Source organism: Parasteatoda tepidariorum, chromosome 8 (genome assembly GCF_982258835.1).
Source record: "Parasteatoda tepidariorum strain Cologne lab strain chromosome 8, Ptep-v5.0, whole genome shotgun sequence".
Lineage (NCBI taxonomy): Eukaryota > Metazoa > Arthropoda > Arachnida > Araneae > Theridiidae > Parasteatoda > Parasteatoda tepidariorum.
This window is the reverse complement of record NC_141762.1, coordinates 10,039,096-10,050,852: the sequence shown is the minus strand read 5'-3', so window position 1 is coordinate 10,050,852 and position 11,757 is coordinate 10,039,096. Positions and strand designations below refer to the sequence as shown.

Genomic DNA, 11,757 nt, shown 5'->3' with positions numbered 1-11,757 from the left:
CCTCTAATGTGGGGACCGGGGCAACTACCCCGTATGTCCCTGTCTTTGTCAAGCTCTGATAATATTTACAAATACGAAGAAGAGATATACCTAATGTATAATAAAATATTTACAAAGGCGAAAAATAAGAATTTGCAAGTAGCGGATCGAATATTTACGAGCGTGAATGACATAACCAAAAACAACAACAAATTCAGGAGACATCGTCTCTCTTCCTCTCCCTCAAGATCAGGCTTCGCAGGTGCACAGAGGGACGACTCGGCTAAAGAGAATTAAATCGGGAATGAGAAATAAAAGATAAAGAACCGCACTATTTACAAAATAATCTTAAAAGAGTGCCGTCGGAAAGTAAGAAGTTAGTTGAGGGGCTGTAATTGATTAATAAGCATTCTTTATTTACTGTTTCTTAGTTTATAAATAATGATTTTTATTAAAACTTTAAATTTTTTGATAAAAATTGTCAATTGAAAAATTAGCTTGAAAATTTAAATGATTTAAAATTATGCGCTTATGTATACTTTTTGCATATTTTAATGTTTGAAGTAATATGATTCACAAAACTATGGAATGTAAAGTTCAAATGGGCCTTTCATGTTATTTCTTTAAATTTAGTAAAACGATTTCTCCGGCATTAGGTTTTAACTCTAATAAGAAGATACATATTTTTTTCCTTCTTATTTATAATTATTTTTCCGATGTGTTTTGGATGTTCCTTCCTTCCAAAAAAAAAAAAAAAAAGATACCATTTTGTTTTCGCTTGCATAAGGAGGAATATATATATATATATAAATCAAAAAATTTTCTTTTTTAAATTTAATAAGTCACAATAAAGAAGGAACGTCACAATACTACACGCTACGCCTCTAGTGCAATTGAATGACTGTTCGTGTAGAAATCGCAGCTATTCGGTTCATACAACAACTCGCCTTACTAAAGTATAGTTCGTTGCGATCGCGAAATGAACACATTGATGTGGTAGCACGTGAGGGCTACGTCACCAAATTTATACTTTTAAAGTTGTCGGATTCCATGCACTTTTTTCTTATTTATTTTTAAACACTTTTCTAAAAAAACTATTTATTTAAAATCAACGGTAGTTGAATAAAAAAATATTTATGAATTTAAAGGCAAAATTAATGGGAATGTTGTATTTCCTTCTTTAAGTGAAACGTAAAAAATCGCCACGTTGATATTGACGCCAATGATGCTTAATTCATTTAGGTAATATATGCATATTGAAATAGAAGAAATAAGCTGGGTACTGGAGAGCAAAAGTATTGGAGTTAATACATTTTTTGTCTAGAAGAACCGTAAGAAATTGTCATATTATCAATGACGACAATGATGCCTTATTCATACTGGTAATGTGTTAATTGACATTAAAAAACACTTATGGTAAAAAAATATTAGAGAAAGGATACTTCTTCATTTTGAATCAAGTTATTATTACTGACACTAATGCTTTATTAATATTGATAATATGAAATAAAATAAAATAAACTATGTGCTAAATAGCAAAGTTAAAGGAGAAAAGTTTAATAAAAAATTTGTTTAGAAATACCGTAGAAAATCCCCATTTACTGATAACGCTTAATTCATCCAGAAGAGTAAATTTCATGAATATCAATATTTTTTATTTTGTAAATTACATATATATGATTCCTTATTCCCCGAGAACTAATTAATAGCAATAAATAGAAATCATAGATTTACTTCTCCCTATAACCATCTATTCTTGAATTGGTTAAACTGTCAGTTTTTTTTCTCTTTTCAGTCAGTTTTTTTCTCTCACTTTCAGGCCTGTCGAGTCCCACACTGGACTGGACTGATCGATACTGTTCTCAGTAGATCACTGAAGCCAAGTATCCATGGCAACTGGTAGGTTATAATTTTGATCAGCTTACAAAGATATCAAGGGTGAGAAGAATCGGTCTTTGTTAAACTGTTCTAAGTGATCGATTCTGCACCTAGGTCATCGGGCTGCCGAACCGGGGGAGTCAACCCCTCTACAGAGGATCAAAATTAAGACTGCATGTCTCCAGATCATCCTCAGGAATGTTTCCTTGACCGTTGCCAATACAGCCTAATGTAAATGCCTGCTTCTACTTCATTTTATATGAGATCGCTTTTTATACTTGATCTTCAATGTTCAGATGTATTCTACAGGTTATTCAAATATCGCTCAAAAATGATTTTGGGACATAACATGGTGCCATGTTATTTAGACACACAATAGTGCCATAATGGAACAAAATTAAAAAATGCCCTAAATGTTAAAAAACGGTTTATATATATATATATATATATATATATATATATATATATATATATATATATATATATATATATATATATATATATATATATATATATATATATATATATATATATATATATATATATATATATATATATATATATATATATATATATATATATATAATACATAAATAAATACAAGAAAACACGAAGAAAGTTAAGAAAAACAATAAGTTTCATTTATTGCGCTTAAGCTGCAAGTAAACAGAACTCATTAGATAAGTTCAAAATGAAGAATAAATCAAAGAAAAATTATAGACATATGAAAAAAAAGGGGGGGGGGAATAATAAGTAAAAAAATAGCAAACAACAGTTTTTATATATACAAAAAAAAAAAAAAAAAAAAAGAATGAAATTTTATTTAAAAAACCGGAAAAAAAAGATATAATCTTTTCTTCAGCCCACACGATTATATCCGCAAAACAGAGTGCTTTCTGATATTGTATCAATAAAGCCAAAGCAAAATATATTACTACAATAGTGTAAGGAGCACTCAAATTTTTTTTTTTAATATATATATAAACTGTTGTTTGTTATTTTTTTACTTATTATTCCCCCTCCCCTTTTTTTTCATATGTCTATAATTTTTCTTTGTTTTATTCTTCATTTTGAACTTATATATATATATATATATATATTCGGAAAAGTAAGGAATTAAGAAGAAAAACTGCTACCAATCGATACTCTTATTGTTACCCTTTATTAAAAAGAGTGTCAAAGAATTTAATGTCGTTACATTGTTGCTAAATACTCTTATTATACCCTACTTATTACACCTTATTGTACTAAATACCCTACTATTGCGGCAATACCCTTATATTCACAACAATACCCTTATTATCTGGGGCATAACGTCGAGGACAGGAAAAAATATGCTGTTGCGGAACAATCCAAGAGTATGAGGGTTGGTTACCAAGTTTTAAACAATATATGCTATCTCTTGAAAATGAGTATTGTTTTGGAAAAAAAAGTGCCTTATAAAATATACTACCATCCGATTTCACCGTACATTGAAGAAAATATATGAAATTGAATTTTGAATTATAATAAAATAACTATTATAATTATATTGAATTATAATAAAATAATTATAATAATGATATGGATTTATAATTAAAAATACATTATAGTTTTGCTTAACTATCGTATAGTTTCTTCATTTAAGTTTTTTTAATTCTTTAATCTGAAGCCCAAACTTCAAATTAGTTTTACGTTTTGAAAAAGAAAGGAAATAAAGTTTTAACAAATAACAAATCCTATATTTAAGATTTATTTCATATGAATAAGATATTGTAGATAAAAGCAAACATAAAAATTCTATTTCCCAGAAACGTCTAAATGTTTAATTATTTCTTATATTGTAATAAAAAAATGAATAAATTCCTACTGTCACAGAATTGTTCTAGATTTAATGACATGTTTTCGATTGAACATTGCGTGATATTAATACCAACATAAAGTCTAAAAAACTTTTTACAAATATAAAATAGTAGATTAAGAGTTTTATGGATTTAGCTTCGATGTTGAATCATAGCGTATTTTTTTTACAGCTGACAATAAATAAATACGCAAACATAATAAAAGAATATTAGAATAATTAACGTACAAAAATCAATTAGGTTTTATTCTTCTTCTTTCAAAAGTTTCAGTATAAATAAGCAGGCTTTTACTCAAAAAAAAATACACTCGTTCCAATAGTAACGATATTTGCAAGATGAATTCTAACCTGTGCATTGTCCTTGTTGTATTTGCCATTTTGGCAATATTAGGTAAGTTCATTCTTTTAAAGTTTATATCTAGTATTACACTGCAATCGTAAAATGCATTAACGATAAATTTAATCAGTAAAAAAACTGAATTCGTGAAATGGATAATGTACTTAGTTATAAAAAATTATTGAATTTCGTATTGTAAACAACAACTAGATAAATTTTTTTACTTTCGAAAATTACCAATATTCCCGCATTAACAGATAATATTTGAAAAGTAATATATTAACATCCAGTTTATTTTTCACTAACAATCACACAGAAGTTATATCTCCTTCAAGACCTGGTGTAAATTAAATCAGCACTCTCGAAGAAAATTATTCTGAAATTTACAGCTCAAAAATTTTTTTTTGGATACCGCCCCCTGGAGGTAAAATTTTTTTAATAACTTAGGTTGAGCAGACGATCCAATTTTTGGGTTTACGACTACTAATCTTCAACTCCGTAGCATTGTAATTTTGAACCCAATCCAGAAGGCAAGGGAACTCCTGGATCAAGTAGTGAGAGAAATCTACCTTCATAGAGAACTTTTTGATGGAACTAACCCTCATTTGCGTTAAATGGAGAGGAAAAATATGAAAACTTCCAGCGGTTAACCGATGGCAAGGGAACTCTAACCCATGATTCGTCCACCACTGAGGATATTTTACGTCAGCACTGTGTTTTGTACGAGACGGGTGCCGAATTTGTCTCGACCAACCATCTCTGGGATTCGAACACAGTTATCCAGGGGGTACAGTTTGAAAAAAAAAACGTGATTTATCTATACCGCTATAAAATCTGAACGGGTAGATGATGCTATCGACTGAAACTTTTACAATTGAAACGTCTTTGTCAATGGAACAGACCAGGGGCCGAAGGAAAGGCTCAAGGAAGTATCCTTAAACCCATACTATTTACTTTATTCATATACGAATTTCCTATGGACAGGCAGGATTTTAACAGTATTACTGCCTTTTACACTGATGAAACTAGAATCGTCTTCTTTTGGCTGAACAGTTGATGATTAATTCAAAATGCTATTTTTTTAAGCATTATTCTTCAAGATGTTACACAGAAGGAAACTATTCGCTAATTAGGTAACTCAAGAAGACAGTAATATTAATGTAAGCCTTTTTCAAAAGTTGCAGCTACAGAAATTACTATTACTGCCATTTGTCTTCATATGGAAACCAGAAATAATTTTTAAACTAAAAAGAGGAGGAAAACTCAAAAATTGGATCGGCTTTTCAACGACGGATATAAATAAATATCAAATACTCTTTACCGATATAGAAACAAAATTTTTGCTATTTACTTTACTTGAGCCGTTTTAAGTTAGATAACAAAATTTGTTTCAACACTCTTAAGAACATGTATTTTACTGGGAAGATAATCAATAACTCCTTGTATTTTTTTGTTTATTTGATTTAGAAACAGGTTTCAATAATAAAACATGAAATTAAAATCATTATCTATAAAATGAGACCAGGCAAAACGATTTTAATTAAACAGCAAATTTTGTACCTATTCGTAATGTTTTATTGAATCATACATGTTTCAGGCAGCAAGGAGTTAATTAAATGCTTAATGTGAATTCTTTTAAGATACGTGGTGAATTTTATTACAAACACTTTGAATTAAAATATAGAATAACCTTTTCTTATCTTGTGTAACCGGTAATTTTCTTTTTATCGTAGGTTCCGCAATGGCTGGTAAGAAATTCTAAATATTAATTTTTTAATTTTTGAACATATTATTTATTATATATTAAATGATATTATGATTTATTAATGATTTTTCAGATCCACAATTGGGAATATTAGGACGTAAGTATAATTGTCGAAAAGCATTTTGACGAATAAATTATCAGTTTAATGATACCTTATTTATTTCATTAAGAATCTTAATTTGATTAATTTTTTAACATTTTACTTAAAGCAAGCTAATCTGATAATTAATTTCTAATTCGTTTATAATAATAATACATAAAGTTTAATTCAACTAAATTCCTTTTTGAATTTTAACGAAGTTTTAAAAGCTCTAAACGAATAACGAAGTTTTTAAAGTTTTCCCTATTTCCCTTATAAAGTTTTCCGAAGTTTTTACTTATATTCAATATTAGGAGATACGTTACTTTTAACAAATTCACTTTTAGAACGCATTAGTTTGCTTAAAAAATACTCAGGTACCTCACATGCCTCACTTGTCTTGATAGCTAATAAATAGCCTTGTCAAAAGATCAAATACGCTCCTGCAGAAAGTAGTACATAAAAACTCTAAAACCTCTTTGTCTCTTTGACTTACTTTACCTCTTCGATAGAAGGGATTCATAAAAACTTTACTGAGTAGCGACAATCAGAGGAAAAAATATGAAACTGTTAGTCAAAGTTTTTCTTAACAGTTTATTTGTGGGTGTTCCAATAATAGTTTAATTTTTTTTTAAAAAAGTCGCCACTGCACAGTTCGAAATAAAAAATATCTGTAGTTACATTTCGAACGAACATTTATTAGATACTCACTGTTGCCAACTTGTACGGCCGTTGAGAAATAATTTTCTAAGTCTACATTAGCGTTATGGTGTATTAAATCTTGAAGTTCAGAGTTTCAGAAAAAAAAAAATTAGACAACGACGACGAATCAATAGTTTTAAAATATATATATAGTTGAATACTTAGCGTAACTAGGGGAAATCGCAAAAGTATTTTATTCTGTAAAATATATTAAATATTTTTTAAAACAATAATTCTAATTGAATATGCTACTTTACGGTGCAATAATTAATTGGCAAAAAATAATAAAAAGGCCTCATAATTAAATTGCAAGTTAATTAAAAGTTCTTGTAACAGAGGGGTCAAATAAAATCCCACATTTATGGCATGCACTGTTATTTATGCTAAATTCTGTGATTTGGACCATCCTAAACATTATCTGTAATTTTTTTTAAAAAAATTATCTTATTTTAAAGTAAAATAAACTATTATAAGACCTTTAAAGTTTCAAACACATTTTTCTAAGTCCAAATAATGCATCGTAACAGAGAGGACATGAAATGTAACAGAGGGGAGATCTTACAAATTTGACAAAGAGTTAAAGGAAAATATCGCTGATAAAAGTGACTCTTCGGTTACTTAAAGTTTGAGTTGGCAGCACTGCTATAACTGAAACCCGTGCTACATCTTTGTAGTTATATTTGAAAGTTTATATTTTACCTGACCGTGTTTTAGAAAAACAAGTGCATCGTTTATTTCTTTCTCAATTTCAGTTATTTGCGAAACAAAATTAACGACCCAATTTTCTCCTAGAACTTTTTACACTTGCAAGACTATCTATTGCAACATCAAAAGAATCCCAGTGTTTTAAATGGTGACTGGTGCATATTAAGTATGTCGGGTCCAAAAGTCCTCCAAGTTCCCAAACCAAATCAATACCTCTCGTGGTACTGATCGAGGAGTTCCCTTGTCTTTTGAATTGAGTTATAAATTACAAAGCTACGGAGTTGAACATTGGTAGCCGTTAAGTCAAATTTAGGTCGGCTTTTCAAAGGCTGTTATAAAATAAAGTCAATTTAGCGATGGTCGAAGTCGCTATATTTAGTAATTCTAAGTAATTATTAGGCGAACAACTGTGATTTTAATAGTAAATTCACATTTTCGTGAATAGCACATACACATTTTATATGGTGTTTTACCTACGCGTAAAATATATATCGGTCGCAGTACAGCAAACTTAGATTTGCAAATTTTTATGTTTGGAGGCATCTGCTGTGATACTTGATATGCTTCCATCAATGTGCACATTTGGCTTTGTGGATTTTCTGTCCATCTTCTCTGACAATCATGCACTCTGGTAAGAAAGCTTATCTGATGAGTAGGAATCCATTACAAGTTTTTTTTTTGTTTCATCAGAAACTTTGTTGCTAGGTTATTTCTTTTGTTTTGGTAGTAAGGTTACAGAGTATGCGTAGGACAGTACAACGTTTTCTTGGAAATGCAGGTAATACACGGTTGGCTTTCTTAAGAGCTTTCCCAAATGCCTAAGGAATATTATAAAGAGAATATGCTTCCTGAATTTCTACTGCTTGTATCAGTGCCTTTTTATTTTTCCTTTGTCTTCTTCTTTTCTTTTAAACCTATCTATTTCTCTGTTAAGGTTTTTTTTCCCCAGAATACTTCTGTTATCATAAATTTTCGTTTTATATTCATTATCTTTCTTCTAACAAATACTTCTTCTCTTTTTTTGTGAACATTCTAGTTCTATATTCTCTGATTTTTTCTGCTGCTGTTTTTCCCAAATTTATTACTCACTTTTAAAAATTTAACTATAAACTAAACACACTATCAAATAAAAATGGCACAGCTTATAATGGCAAGTGTGCTCTAAAAGTGGAAAAACTGGTGAAAAATCAGGATGCATTAGTACTTGTTTACAATCCTAGAGTTCCTTTTTAATGGTCAACCTATCAATTTTGTGTAACTGAGGGGACATTTAGTATTGTCCTCTCTGTTACACCCCTTCTGTTACATGAGAAACAACTTCGAACTTAATAATTCTGCGATATATATAGCGAAAGGTTAAATTAAATTAAACTTCTGTCTAACGTGTTTAAATTTTAAAATTTTTTAAATTGTTTTGAAAGCATATTTGTATAATTTGATAATGGAATAAAACGGAACTATTTGCAGTCGCGGATGATTACTTAAATGCTATAGTGTAATGATCTTTTCTTAACTTGCAATGGAGTATAGATACATCCATGCAGTAAAACAATTTTAGAGAAAAATTACTGACTCCAGATGGAAGACTGCATCCCCACAAACGTTCCCAACATAATGACAGTTAGTTTTCAGTAATAAGACGAAAGGATCCAAAATACCAGATGTAAGTTGTATAATCAAAATACTAAACCATCTAAAAGCGCCAAATACTTAGTGCAATTACTTCTATCACAACTTGGAACACTCATATCAACCAATAGTATTAAAAAAGCCACTGATGCTTACTAGACATTGAACTCAATTTTAAACACGAAAACACAACATGATCTCAGATGCAAAAGAACTGTATTGTATCTCATGGCAACAACGCTCTATATTAACTTATAGACTACGTCGAGCTGTTGAGATATAATTTCTCTAGAAGAATTCCCAGAATAATAGAGTTTCTATTCATAAGACCAACTCTAATATACGTTTTCTTTGCCTGATGCTGCAATCAGGCCTGAAAGCGAAACGGAAAAGAGAAAATAGTGGTAGGAGAACTATTTCAATATTAAATAATATTCGGAGGAGCAAATCGATTTTTATCAATAAACAATTCACTGTAATTAATTTTTTCTCAGACTTTGGACTTGGATATGAATTTGGCCGAAGTACCTGCCCGCGAATGCGGGCATTTCACTTCTTCATCGGATTTCTGACCCTAGGGCAACTGAGACTAGTGGCTTTAGGTTCAGGGGGGGGGGGAGGTATTGGAGATTTACTAACATAAGGTTAGTTATCTGTAGTGAAATTAACTGGGAAGGTCCCTTGAGTCAATAGCATGTAATAGCAATGGATAGTGAAAAATATGTACAAAATTATTTACAGAATTAGTAGGAATGAAAATAGAAAGAATATCATATATTTACATTATTTACATAATATCATAATTTATATAACTTGATGTTCGTATTATTTAGAGAGTACCTCCATTATAACGATGACCCGGTCGTCCCGGTGTTCGACCTCTCGTGCCGGGTTGCTCATCGTATTTTTTCTCAAACTTGAACTTGAACTGGTGTTTCTTACGGAGTGCCTGTCCGCGAAGTGGACAATTGACTCCTTCATATGAGCTTGAGCCCGTGGGCGCATGTAATGTTGACAATGGAAAGATGGGTAGAGTGGCGAGCGAAAACACAGAGGCGGTAGTCACAAATCAGTTTATACTAATAGTGAAAGGACCGAAAATATAGTGGGGAGGTATACAATTCCTTCAGGGGAGTTATATACTGATATGGCAGATGTGGGGATAAAATAAAGTTACGATGCGAAGAAAGTGGCAATATAAAAGTTAGGTATAAGCTAGGGGTGGCATACTCGCGAGTCGGGGATCACCCTTCTGGTCAATTCCCCTCTCTGCGAGCATCCATATATGTAAAAAGGGGGACCACTATTTATAGTACTTAGATAATATGCAATCTGAGAGCAGGAATGCAGTTATGGGGTTGTGGTTCTTCATGTCCACAATTAGTTCTTTATTTAGCAGGGTGTTAAAACCCCCTGGATCTTTGTTTTTTTGATTTGCTATAAAAACTAGCATTTAATCTGTTTATAAAATTCATGATTGGGTCAATTTTTAAGTCATTTTTAATGTTAATATTTGGTAGATAACGAGGCGCACCAGTGATGCGTCTCAATATTTTGTTTTGAACTATTTCAAGTTTATTTATCTGGGTATTGTCAATTATATTACCCCAAGCGGGGCATGCATAAATAAGGATAGGCTTTAGACATTGTAAATATAGCAAGCGTTTTAGGTCTATCGGGAGGGATGTATTTGCATTAAGAAAAGGTTTGAGGCAGTTGTATGCTGCATAGGTTTTATTTATAATATTTTGTATGTGGAGATTCCTCGTGAGTTTATCATTAAGGGTTGCATTGAGTTTATCATCCCCGGTAGGTGGCCTTATAAGTGATTGGGATTTTATCATTAAAGAGGATAACGTCACTGTTTATTTTTTTGTGCCTTTTTTTCCTCCTAATAATCATTAGTTGAGATTTATCAGTATTAATCGCTATTTTATTGTTGCGACACCTTCGTATTTTTTCTCAACGAAAAAACTATTTAATATAAAAATTGTATCTTTTAAAAGCAATTGGTAGTTATAGATTTTTATTATTCCCGAAAAAAATTAAAAAACAAAATTTATTTGTTACCAGTTTTTACTCTTTTCCGTCTTGATATATATTGACTTTCAGCCCTGAGTGCAATAGGTCAGCTTTATTTGAAAAACTAATCAGATGACAAATAAGATAGTTCATAAATTATGAAAGCGTAAAATAAAAATATGACTTCCTGATTCGAATTTTTCCTATTATGAAATTTTTGCTTGGTTTGCTTACTGAAATGATTATTTGAAAGTTATTCACTTATTACCAATAATTATTTATATTACTGATATGTAGATATTTCATCTTCAAAAAAATATTTGTATTGTTTATAATTACAGAGATAAAAGAATTGGGTGACAAAATTCTCAGCACTGCCGGAGCTCACAATAACGATGCCGAAGATGTACAAACACTCCGTGCTCATCGTGGATAGAAATTGCTATTATGTTTACATTATATTTGCTTTGTATTATTTTGAATCTCCATTTTAATAGCATTGCAATAAAAACTGTTTGTTGAAGTTTTTTAAAATTATTTTTAATACAATAACTTTAGCTTCTGTATATATATTTATGGGACAGTAAACTCGGGTATTTTTCAATCTATTGGCATCACAGTAGTTATTTTTCATTTTATTAAGTTGTCTCCGGTAATAATTTAAGTAGTGTTAAAATATTAGTCAAAGAGATGTGCAAGTCAGAGGCATAACTAGATCAATGTTCCACAAACATTCAATCAATTTCCGTTTGCACTATTCCTAAAGGTCGATACGCATTCCTATCCCAATAGAAATCAATATATAGAAATCAATCAATAGA

General features: G+C 30.5%; 1 long non-coding RNA gene across 1 annotated transcript; it reads left to right on the top strand.

Moving 5' to 3' along the window:
- Window positions 1–3,967: 3,967 nt before the first annotated feature.
- Window positions 3,968–11,459, top strand: LOC122270519 (uncharacterized). Its single transcript, XR_006225841.3, has 4 exons — window positions 3,968–4,088; window positions 5,768–5,782; window positions 5,873–5,896; window positions 11,278–11,459. It is a non-coding gene; the product is annotated as an uncharacterized LOC122270519 (long non-coding RNA).
- Window positions 11,460–11,757: the final 298 nt, after the last annotated feature.